The 11,721-nt window shown below is 35.7% G+C and overlaps 1 pseudogene; it reads right to left on the bottom strand.

The window, feature by feature from the left end:
• Positions 1–461: 461 nt before the first annotated feature.
• On the bottom strand, positions 462–10,754 carry LOC129760993 (ATP-binding cassette sub-family G member 4-like; annotated as a pseudogene).
• Positions 10,755–11,721: the final 967 nt, after the last annotated feature.

The raw sequence follows: 11,721 nt of genomic DNA, 5'->3' as shown, positions 1-11,721 counted from the left end.
TTGAAATTTCATCATAGCTCGAGATTGTATGTTTTCTTAGCCTCCGATAGCTTTGCAATACGATCATGGGTTTCTTGAATGTGAGTGTCAGTCCTTTTAAAACATCCGATGATAGCTTAATCTTCAAGGTTAGTTTCAAAATTAACGTTTTAACTGTGAGAAAGCACTTTAAAGCCGTTTTTTATTTTTTTTTTCACAAGACCATCCAACCAAATAAAGAAAGTAATGATTCAAAGAAAAAGGTCAACACTGAAAGTTGTTCTCTATAGAAGCGAATACTCCCGAAAGAGTTTTAACTTAAAACTTTTAAGTCATTGTTGTGATGCTTCGGGCTCGCTTAGAAAAAAAAAACCAAATAAACCTCTACAAATAGTTATCGTGGATTTTTACTTAAAGTCTGATTCCTTTCAGATCCATGTACTTTTCTTGAGGGTTGCACGAATATGGTTGCACTATATAAATCACCGAATAGAATAAAGCTTCCACCGCAGCACAAAATATCCTATTACCCTCATTCCGATGAAAAACCCAAACAAGGCTAGCGCATCGATCCAATATTCGGCATCTTCCATGGCCATTTCTTCCAAAAATTTATCTGGTTTTCTTCTCCAGAAACAAAACATATTGACGCCCTGTAGCTCTTCTCGGTCCATGCCGTAGATCGCAAGCATAGCTCCCTCGAAGCCGTACCGCAGATAGCTGACGTAGGTCAACCATTGCAAATATTTTGGTATAACTCTGAAATTTACGAAAAATCCGGAAAACAAAATGATTGGTATGGCCGAGACGGGTCCAAGAAAAACTGCCGTTTCGGCTTCCATTCCAGCTCCGATCAGAAGTCCCACACTTTGAGCGACCAGCGAAATTTCCACGCAGATGAACACAAACATAAAAGCTCGCTCGAAATCGTTGGGTTGTGACGTGAGATAGTACACCACTATCACGTAGCCACTGGTCAAGATGATCTGGGAATTTTGAAATGATATTTGTATAAGTCAAATGTTGATGGTACATTGTGAACTTACCTGAACAGGCATGTCTGCAACGACTTTAGCCAAGTAGAAAGCCCTCAACGAGTACCAGTAGTTCAAGTGTTCTCGCACGAATACAGCCATGTCACGAGGAACTAAATTAAAAAATTTGAAACTTATAACTTTAAAAAATGTTTGGCCAAAAAATACCTACAAATAAGAATAGTTGGCATCATGGCGGTGAACATCATGAACATAACCGTGAAGAAGATACAGCCAACGTTGCTGGAAATCTTGGAAGCATCCTGGCCAATGTCGTAGTAAATCATCCCTATGAAGGCTCCAACGATCACGTGTGCAATCAGCCGCATCTGAGTCAAAGCTTGATCCCGGGTTACCGAAAGGATAGTGCGTTTGAGAAGGATCCAGAACTGGCCAAACTCCGAAATAGGATACTTGCTGGCACTTCTTTTTACGATACCACTCTCCTTTGAAACTAGAAACGATGAACCCAACTTGAGGCTGCATGTCGTTGAAGCCCGTTCATCTGGTTTTGCTTTTGCCGCCATAAGGCCTGCATCGACCAAACTAGACCGTCTGCTGACCTCGATGCTTCGTGAGCCTAAGCTTTTTTCACTATCTTCCTGCAGATCAATCATATTACTTTCATCTTCTAGCATGCCTTTCTGACAATCTTCCTCAACTGGAAAGCTCAACTCGGAATCATCCCTTTTCAGTGGCACAACTGTCATCAGTGTTTCATCCGCGATGGAAACGCTTTTCGGAAATCGATTACTGGAAATATTTGTTATATCCGCACATCTGCCATCTTTAACGGCTGCCACCAAAATGTCGTTCCAGTTTCCATGCTCGCCACATGCGATTTCCATCACTGCAACGTGAAAATAATTTTTGTTTATTGTTTATTCGAGATATTTGGTAATAATTTCTTCTAGTAACATATATATAAGATAACTATTGAATATCAATAATAGAAAATCAGTATAAAACTGCTATAGCTTGCCAACCACTGAACCAATTTGTGGCCGCCTAAATTTACCATCGTTAACCCTCTTTATGACATTCGCGAATTTATATCAAAGTTGCAGTTGGCGGACAGTTATTGGAAAATCCGGTACAACTGTGTTCGATGTTTGCTCTTGGGCTCAAACTGCCAAAATGGGTAAGTCGAATTTCAAAAACCGACCATATATGTACATTTTGTAGATTGACCAAAAATATAACTTGTGCAAAAATTCAGCTCAATTGGACATGATTTAGGGATGCATCAAAGAGCTCAAAGTAATAAAAATTTTGCCAAATGGCCTAAAGATCGACTTTTGGGACGTTTTTCGAAAAACTTATAGATTTCTATGGAATGTTCAAGAATAGTCATGTAAAAATAATCACAAATCGCTTCAAATTTCTTATAACCTATTTGGATGTTTAAAAGGTCACTTAGACTGTATCGAGCACTAGGGGGATCCATTTATCCATTTATCCAAACTGCACTGATTAGATATGTTGAGCTATCAGCCATTTCGCCAATCGGCTGTATGCGCATATTACCCAATATGCGCATTTAGGAACACTTACCCCTATCTAGTTAGCACAGATCGGCTGCAAAACAATAGGGGAGAGGCGGGCTATATGCGCATATTAAGGAAAGCACTCATTTTCTCCCATATTCCAATAGATAGGAGTCAGAAAACTATATGCACATGAGCGGACATCTGTTTTCTATACGTAAGAGCAATTTTTCTGTTAAAATCTTTTTCACTTTTTGTGAAAACACTTTTATAATAAAAGAAGTCAAAATAGCCGATTTCCGAAACCGGCGGGCTAAATGCGCATATTTATGTTTTAAGCTATATTTCATTTACACTTGCAATATTTTGAAATTAATTAATTGGAAATGGTAGAAACGGATGTTAAGCATACGTCAAGGCTGAAATTTTGGTGAATTTTTTTTCATCACTAGTTCTTTTGCATGAAACATAGTTAAGTATGCCATATGACCATATTTCATGGTAATATTTTGCTCATTTTGTATTTTTATCGGATCAGTATGTACTTCTTCTTTTTTCGCTGTAAGATCGTGATTTGAGCGTAGATTTAATGTTTAAATGATAGAAAGTAAAAAAATTTTAAGACTAAGCTATTTTTCTTGATATAGGCATTTAACCTGCCTTGATATGGGCATTCAGAAACTGTCTCTTATTCCAATATCTTATCATCTACAACTTTGCCAAAAGCTTCAATTTGTTGAATTTCCGATTTCCAGATGAATAAGAAAGAAAAACCATTAAAATTTTTGTCACAGAACCTGTACGTACAATAATTTTTTCATGCCATGTGTTAAAAGCGTATTACCCTTAAACTGCACTGATTAGATATGATGAATCTCTAGCCATATCGTATATCGGCTGTATGCGCATATTACCCAACATGCGCATTTAGGAACACTTCCCCCTAATGTAGAAATTTTGCTGTTGCAAGGTTGGATGAGAAAAAGGATTGGTCGATCTTGGATCGACCTTTGGAAGATCGATCTTTTCAACTCCGATTTTCGATTTTTTTGGATCGATTCGAGTTTATTTTTGATTCGATCTTTCGATCTTTTTTTCTTATTTAGGGGAAATAAGAGATAAAGGCCACCTTACGAAGGATGCTCATTAATCCTTAGAAACCAACTATAATATGTGAGTTACATCATTGTGTCGTATTCAGACACTAACAAAGTTTATTTCCTAACTGACTGAAACTTGAAGAAAGTAGATAAAAACGTTTAAAAATGTATTTTAGTTTTTTTTGTCGAAATCTGAAAATCAGTCACTGTAGGGGCATAATATGCATAATATTTTTCCAATAAATAAATAAATTTCAATTTTGAAATTTTTCTGCATACTTTGTTCGATATCTCTCACACCTACATTAAAATAAACTTCAAAAAAATACCATGAACTAATTTCTTTTTATTTCTAGAATATTTCTTGTCAATACATTAGGGGAGATGGGGGCATAATGGCCACCTTAAGGAAAACGGTTATTTAACCATAGAAAATAGCTATAATATGGAGGTTACATTATTGTTTCGTGTTCAGACACTTGAAAAGCCTATTCCCTAACGGGCTGAAACGTGAAAAACTAGATGAAAACGTTAAAAAATGCATTTTAAAAAATTTTGCCAAAAGCTGAAAACCAGCCACTGTGGAGGCATAATGAGAACCCCCCCTGAGGCAGTATGAGCACCATTAATCAGAGCAAGATGTGCGTTTTGGTCGGGGAATCTAGCAGCGAATTCAATTCGATGAAGTCAGGTGAGTCGTAGATTCATCAAACAAAGCAATAACAAAATAATCTAGGTCTGTTTGTAGAATACAAACAATTCACGCACGCTCATACATTAAGTGCTTTGTTCGGAGGATAATGCTGCTAGCCGTATAATGTAACAATAAAAAAATCGATCATGAATTTTTTTTTTTATTCAATTAGTTCTTTATTAGGCAGTTTACTTTTACAAGTTTTACGGGCCGAGGGTCAGTTATATAAATCAAATGAGGGAGAGGGATGACTGAAGGTCAGGATTTGGGAAGGGAAGAGGAATGAGGATAAGTTTTTAAAAGATTAGCTGTCCGTGCACGGGTCGAAATTGTCCAGTTGTTACCAACTGTGTGTAGATTTTCATCTTCCACTTTATCAACTGGCACGGGAGGGGTTGGCTGTGAAGTGATTCGCTTCCTAGGGGGGGAATCAGAATCAACCACGGGTGTTGTCGTTTTTGCTGGTACGGTGAGGTGATCTCTATTAGAGATTTGCTTCGCTGGTTGCTGCTGCTGCTGTTGATGGTTTTCTTCTTTGTGATGATCTTCCTGTAGCGGTGCTTTCTGAACTGGTAAGTTGGAGCGGTGTGTATTGTGCAATTGGATTTGTCGCTTAACGACATCGGCGTAGCTAGAGTTGGAGCTGTTTTCTGCTATTTGCTTACGTGCGGCTGTTAGTGATATTCCTTGATTGGTCTTAAGCTTGAGTGCGGCAGATTCGAACATCCATACAGGGCAGGATCTATCGGTTGGCGAATGGTTTTTTTTGCAGTTCTGACAGAATTTGATCTTAGTGGGGCAATTTTCGCTTGCGTGGTTCGAGGAACAAATATTACATGCGATTTCATTGTGACATCTTATTTTGGGGTGGCCGTAGGTTAAACACCGACGGCACAACATCGGCTGTGGATAGTATGGTCTGGTTCTAACCCTTAGCAGGCCAAAATTAATGTACTCCGGTACAACTGTGCAGTTTATTGTTAACACCAGCGTTGGTGTATTTACAATAATACCAGCTGCAGTCTTCTTCGTTATTCGACGGACATGTGTTATTTTTTGCGAAGCAAGTTCTTCCTCGAGTTCTTTTTCTGTCATGTCTTCTACTTCATTACAAAGAACAACAAACTTTCGGGAATTTAGTTCTGGATGGCGACCAATTTCTATTGGCGTACCATCTTTTAATGCAGTAAGAGTAAATAACTTCCTACCTTGATCTTTGCTGTGTATCTTTATGACGTACCATGACTTTCGCTTTTCATAGTAGCCGCCTTCAACCTTTCCAGCATACTCTTCTACCGATCTCCCAATAACGAAAGGGTTTTTGGGAAGATTGTATCCAGGTTTAGCACGTAAAAACATGAAGTAAAGCCTTCCTTGCAGGTTCTGCGTGTCCATCCATTCGGGAATGGTCCTCCCAGGATGATCTCCTGGCGAAGGACTCATTTTAATCTCACCGAGTCACACATCCAATAGAAAAAAAAACAGTTGCCTTTTAGTTTCGAAAATAGCGCGCCCGTTAAGAATGCGACTGCTCGACTCGAAGGCAGAGAGGAAACTCGATCATGAATTGTGAATGGAAAAAAATCACCTCGAACAGAAATCTAACTCTAGTCTTTTGATTACCTCTCCGACACCTTACCAATAGGCTGAATTGTCGGATGAAAACTAGTCAAGGTGTGGCGCTATAAATCAATTTTAATTCGCTGCTAGATTCTACGGCAGAAAATGCTCATTATGCCTCGATAATATGGTGCTCTATATGCCCCTAGTCAACAAATTTAAGTGAAAACGTGTTTTAAAATTGATAAAAGTGAAAAATCAAAAATTTTATGATGGTAAAAATTGAGAAACAATGTGTACATCATGTTGCAGTGCGTACATTATAGATCAAGGTTATTTTAAGATCATAAGAGCTTATTTCGTGGTGCTCAAAAATTATAATATTTTCGTAACTTGAGAACCAAGCTAGTTTTTTTTAAATATCTCTGTAAAAATGATAAGGAGATTCCTTTTTTTGTGAAAAATTAATACTATTATAGTATTCCTATAATAGGAAGTACGAAACAAATCCTCATGAAAATTTATTTAAGAAAATACGCACTTTCGTAGAAAAGCGTAGTTCTCATTATGCCTCGGGTGCTCGTTATGCCCTCATCTCCCCTACATACTTAAAATATCAAAGCGTTTCCGAGATATTTGGATTTTGATTAGAGTTGTTTTCAAACACTAACTCCGCTCCACCTTACATAAAAGCGCTTGAAATATTTTTCATTTCATATATAGAAGGATTATACAACTTTAAAATATTGTGTCTTTTTTTTGCACATTTTTAATAAAAATCTGTTCCCTCTAGTTACTAATGGAAAAGATCGAGTAATCGGAGATCGATCTTCAAGCTCCGATTCTTTAGCAGACGGCGGCAACGCTATTCAAACCGTATGGAGCACATCTCTCAGATTTCCCCTCAGATTTCCCCTTTTTTGACAGATTTAAGCTTTTCTCTTCAGATTTGAGCTTTCATCTCCTATGCTCTCAAGGCAAAAAAAGCTTAAATCTGAGGAAAAAAAGCTTAAAAACGAGATTCACGAACACTTATTTAAAAGATGTTGGTCACACGATACATAGACAAATCGTGTAAAGTTGCCGGGTCCTGTTCTTTAGATAGATCGATCCTAGTTCATCTGAATCGATCTTGGAGATCGATCTTTTCCTGAAGATCGAACAATCCTAATGAGAAATAACAAACTTAAAATATCAACAACCGGCATGGGAGCGAAATTTTTGCTGGTCATAAACTCAATAGAAACCAATGTCAGAGCATAAATTTTTCAAACATCACAGTTGACTGGATTGCTGTTTTTCCTTCACCATCACGTTTCAGGTCTCATTTGACTACTAGTCAAGCTTCAAAAGACTGGAAAACCTTAACTGTCGTCATGGATTTCTGTTCGCGTGACGGATATTATTTTTCAAACGACGGACGTCAAAGCAAGTTGATGGCGTCGTTTCAAAGCGATTGTGTTTATCGGAAAAATTTCGAGAATTTGGATTGGTTGAGAATATGGACTGCGTGTCCTTTTTGGCGTCGTTTTAGAATGTTTTTCTAATCTCAACAATATTCCGTCACAGTCAAAATGACGAGGACGAACTGAAGGCGACTATGATTATTACGACGCTTCATTTGACTGAAGGTAGAGGAAAGATTGTTTTCTTGGTTACTCATAAGAAGGCGTCTGTATTGAATGCGACTGCTTTAATTTTTTCATAGTCACAGTTTTATGACTGATGACGGTGACTTTTTTACGCTCTGCCAATTATATTGAATGTTTACCACAGAGAACAGAGTTCGGGCTGGAGCTCAAAACGTGTGTGAGAATACCAACCTAAGTTTCAAACCAAATTCGTAAGTGGACTAACATCCATAAGATGTCGCTACCAGTACACCTACATATTTTTTATTTTTTTCGACACGCTCAGAAATTATTACTCATCGCTCATCTCAAAGGAGGCCAGTGCAATATATGACAGTAACACAATTTTATGTGTGAAAATTTTTAAAAACATCATGATTTAAAAAAAAAATGCAAATCATAATTCAAACACACTTTAATCGATATTAAATGCCCCATATTGTATCAATATTGACGCTGAATTGAAAGTTGAATTCCAAGTTTAAAAGTATGGGCTAGGATTTTACTATCAGTAAACAGTTTTCTAGAACAGAAAAATTAGACCATAAATGTTACAATTGTAAATTATAGGTCGATATTCCGGTGGATGTTACCTGAGATCGATACATGAGGACTTGTAACTCAGGATTAGTAATCAGTAGAAATGAATAATGTTATTATTAATCATGAGTTTTAAGACCTCATGTATCGAACTCAGGTAACATCAACCGGAATATCGACCCATAATTTACAATTATATCAGTTATGTTCACATTTTCTGTACTAGTAAACTGTTTACTGATAGTAAAATCCCAGCCAATACTTTAAAACTTGGAATTCAACTTCAATTCAGCACCAATATTGATTGAACAATATGGGGCATATGATAGCGATTAAAGTGTGATTGAAATATGATTTGCATTATGTTAAATCATGATGTTTTTAAAATTTATAACACAAAAAATTGTGTTACTGTTATATATTGCACACATTGCCTCCTTCGAGATAAGCGATGAGTATTAATTTCTAAGCGTGTCGCAAAAATGAAAAAATAGGTGTACTGGTAGCGACATCTTATGGATGTTAGTCCACTTACGAATTTGGTTTGAACCTTAGGTTGATAATCTCACACACGTTTTCAACACATTTTTGTTCGGGGCCCGATGTCTGTTCTCTGTGTGTTTACTACGCTAGCTATCGTTGAAATTTTGACGATAATGTTTACCAGCCTTCTGGCGATCCCTGACTGTTGCTCGGTGCTAATTGGAGTTTGGGAAAGTGATGATGATTGAAAAAGAAAAACAGTATCGTTGTCAATTTTCAACAGCTTTGCCTAAAAGTATATCAATACAGTAAAAAAAACTACAATTTCTTCAATAAATTGTATCAATAATTTTATTAATTTTATGTATATTGACAAAAATGACAAAAATTATAAATACGGAAAAACTTTCTTTTCAAATAGCAAAGTTAGAAAAATGCCAATTTTTGTCGTCATCATCTATCATAAACATTTATTTTGTTTTTTTTTCATTTTTTGGGTTTTTTTAATTAATTTAATTAATTTTTCTTAATTATTATTTTTTTTAATTTTTTAAAGGACCACACTGATGAAAAATACATGGACAGCCGCACCCCAATTTATCATTGTAGAGAATGTTCATTTTTGTTAAATTTTTGAAAGCTTATTGTATGTTTTTGAGAAGTTGGATAGGTCAACGGCAGAATAGAGTTGCTGAAAAATTTTCGCATAAGAAAGGCATTTTGTTATGAATTATTTTTTAGGTCTGATGTCTTGCAGTTTCGAAAGTTAAAGAATCGAAACACTGAATCTGATAGTAAATCTGAAAGGTTTCAATTAAAGAAAATAACATTTAAAAAAATCATTAATAATTTAAACTCCTGAGAAAAAATTTCTGGAGTTTATACATGTTTTCATTTTCTGTTCGGTGAAATATTAAAATTTAAAGAAATTTTGAAAGGAATCTTAAACCAAAACTCAACCCTTGCTTTTTTTAAGCGATTCAATGGTATTAAGTATATCAAAATCGCTTCGTTGCTACTGAAATATAAGACTTGCGTTTCCATTTTTAACGGTCGTTGGCTCTAGTATACCAGGGGTTGTGTCTTTAACCCTTCGTTTCATAAAGTAACAAATTTGCAACAATTAATGTATGGAAAAAGTGAAAAATCGTATTTTATTTTAATTTTTTTTCTTGATGTACTCATCATTTCCATCTGTAAAAAATGGTTTTTAGGGAAATATAAAAAATCATGAAATGAAGGGTTAAGTGGAAAGGGAATGACTTTGTACATTTTATATAAAAAATAAAAGTACAATATATCACCTTGTTCGTACCGTAGTTTGCCGGATTGTGGTAGCTGGGACACTTGAGCCCTACCGATGCCAGGAATGGAACCAGCTGTACGGAAACGCCCTGATAGATGCACTGTCCTTCGGCCAAAACGTACAAGTGGTCAAACATCTCGAAAAGCCGCGCCGACGGTTGATGGATGGTACAAACAATCGTTCTGCCTCCACGTGCCAAAAACTGCAACAAATCTATCAGATGGGTACAGGTTGCACTATCCAGACCACTGGTCGGTTCGTCGAAAAACATCACCGGAGGATTGTTGACTAACTCCAAGGCAATGGCCAGCCGCTTCCTCTGGCCTCCGGACAGATCCACGGCCTGTGTATCTCCGGCCACCTTCAGTCCGAGCATTTCAATAATTTCCTCTATGATCCCCAGCTTGTACTGCTTGTCGAATTGAGGTTCCAGTTTAAGGTTGCAAGCCACCATCATCGATTCTCGAACCGTTAAATATGGCATCAGTTGATCTTCTTGCATTATGTAGCAGGACAGCTTGTGAAACTTGGCTAACTCCCTCTTATTGTTGTTGATTTGAATCAAACCGGTTACATGCGATGTTCTATAATAGAAATTATTTAAAATTTGGTTAAAGAAAAAAACTCCAAGCTAACTTACTTATAACCTGCTAGAATATTCTAACCTGCTAGAATATTCATCAGCGTACTTTTCCCGGCACCGGATGGTCCCATGATGGCAGTCAGCTCCCCGGACCTAATCCGTCCATTAAGTGATTTTAGAATTACTTTTGGACCTTTTTTGTGAGACAGTTTATACGAGAGGTCCTTGAAAGTGATGTTGATCGGAGATCTCTGGGGGAGGTTGGTTGTTGAAGCCTGTACGAAAAGTGACGATAACTATCAGAATACCGAAAAAAATCAAAACATTATCAGAACTTACCATCGATGTTCGTGACATTTTCGAACAGCGAAAAATCAACGGTGTTTTCAAATCGACGTAAATAGGCGGGACTCCGTGAATACTAGATGAAAGATTGCATCAGATAACAAAAATGATAAAATTACAAAATTGATCAAATTGACAAAAATAAAAAAAAATGACAAAAATGAGAAAAATGAGAAAAATGACAAAAATGACAAAAATGACAAAAATGACAAAAATGACAAAAATGACAAAAATGACAAAAATGACAAAAATGACAAAAATGACAAAAATGACAAAAATGACAAAAATGACAAAAATGACAAAAATGACAAAAATGACAAAAATGACAAAAATGACAAAAATGACAAAAATGACAAAAATGACAAAAATGACAAAAATGACAAAAATGACAAAAATGACAAAAATGACAAAAATGACAAAAATGACAAAAATGACAAAAATGACAAAAATGACAAAAATGACAAAAATGACAAAAATGACAAAAATGACAAAAATGACAAAAATGACAAAAATGACAAAAATGACAAAAATGACAAAAATGACAAAAATGACAAAAATGACAAAAATGACAAAAATGACAAAAATGACAAAAATGACAAAAATGACAAAAATGACAAAAATGACAAAAATGACAAAAATGACAAAAATGACAAAAATGACAAAAATGACAAAAATGACAAAAATGACAAAAATGACAAAAATGACAAAAATGACAAAAATGACAAAAATGACAAAAATGACAAAAATGACAAAAATGACAAAAATGACAAAAATGACAAAAATGACAAAAATGACAAAAATGACAAAAATGACAAAAATGACAAAAATGACAAAAATGACAAAAATGACAAAAATGACAAAAATGACAAAAATGACAAAAATGACAAAAATGACAAAAATGACAAAAATGACAAAAAATGACAAAATGACAAAAATGACAAAAATGACAAAAATGACAAAAATGACAAAAATGACAAAA

Source organism: Uranotaenia lowii, unplaced genomic scaffold, assembly GCF_029784155.1.
Source record: "Uranotaenia lowii strain MFRU-FL unplaced genomic scaffold, ASM2978415v1 HiC_scaffold_951, whole genome shotgun sequence".
In the NCBI taxonomy this organism is placed as follows: Eukaryota; Metazoa; Arthropoda; class Insecta; order Diptera; family Culicidae; genus Uranotaenia; species Uranotaenia lowii.
This window is presented reverse-complemented; position numbering and strand designations above follow the sequence as displayed.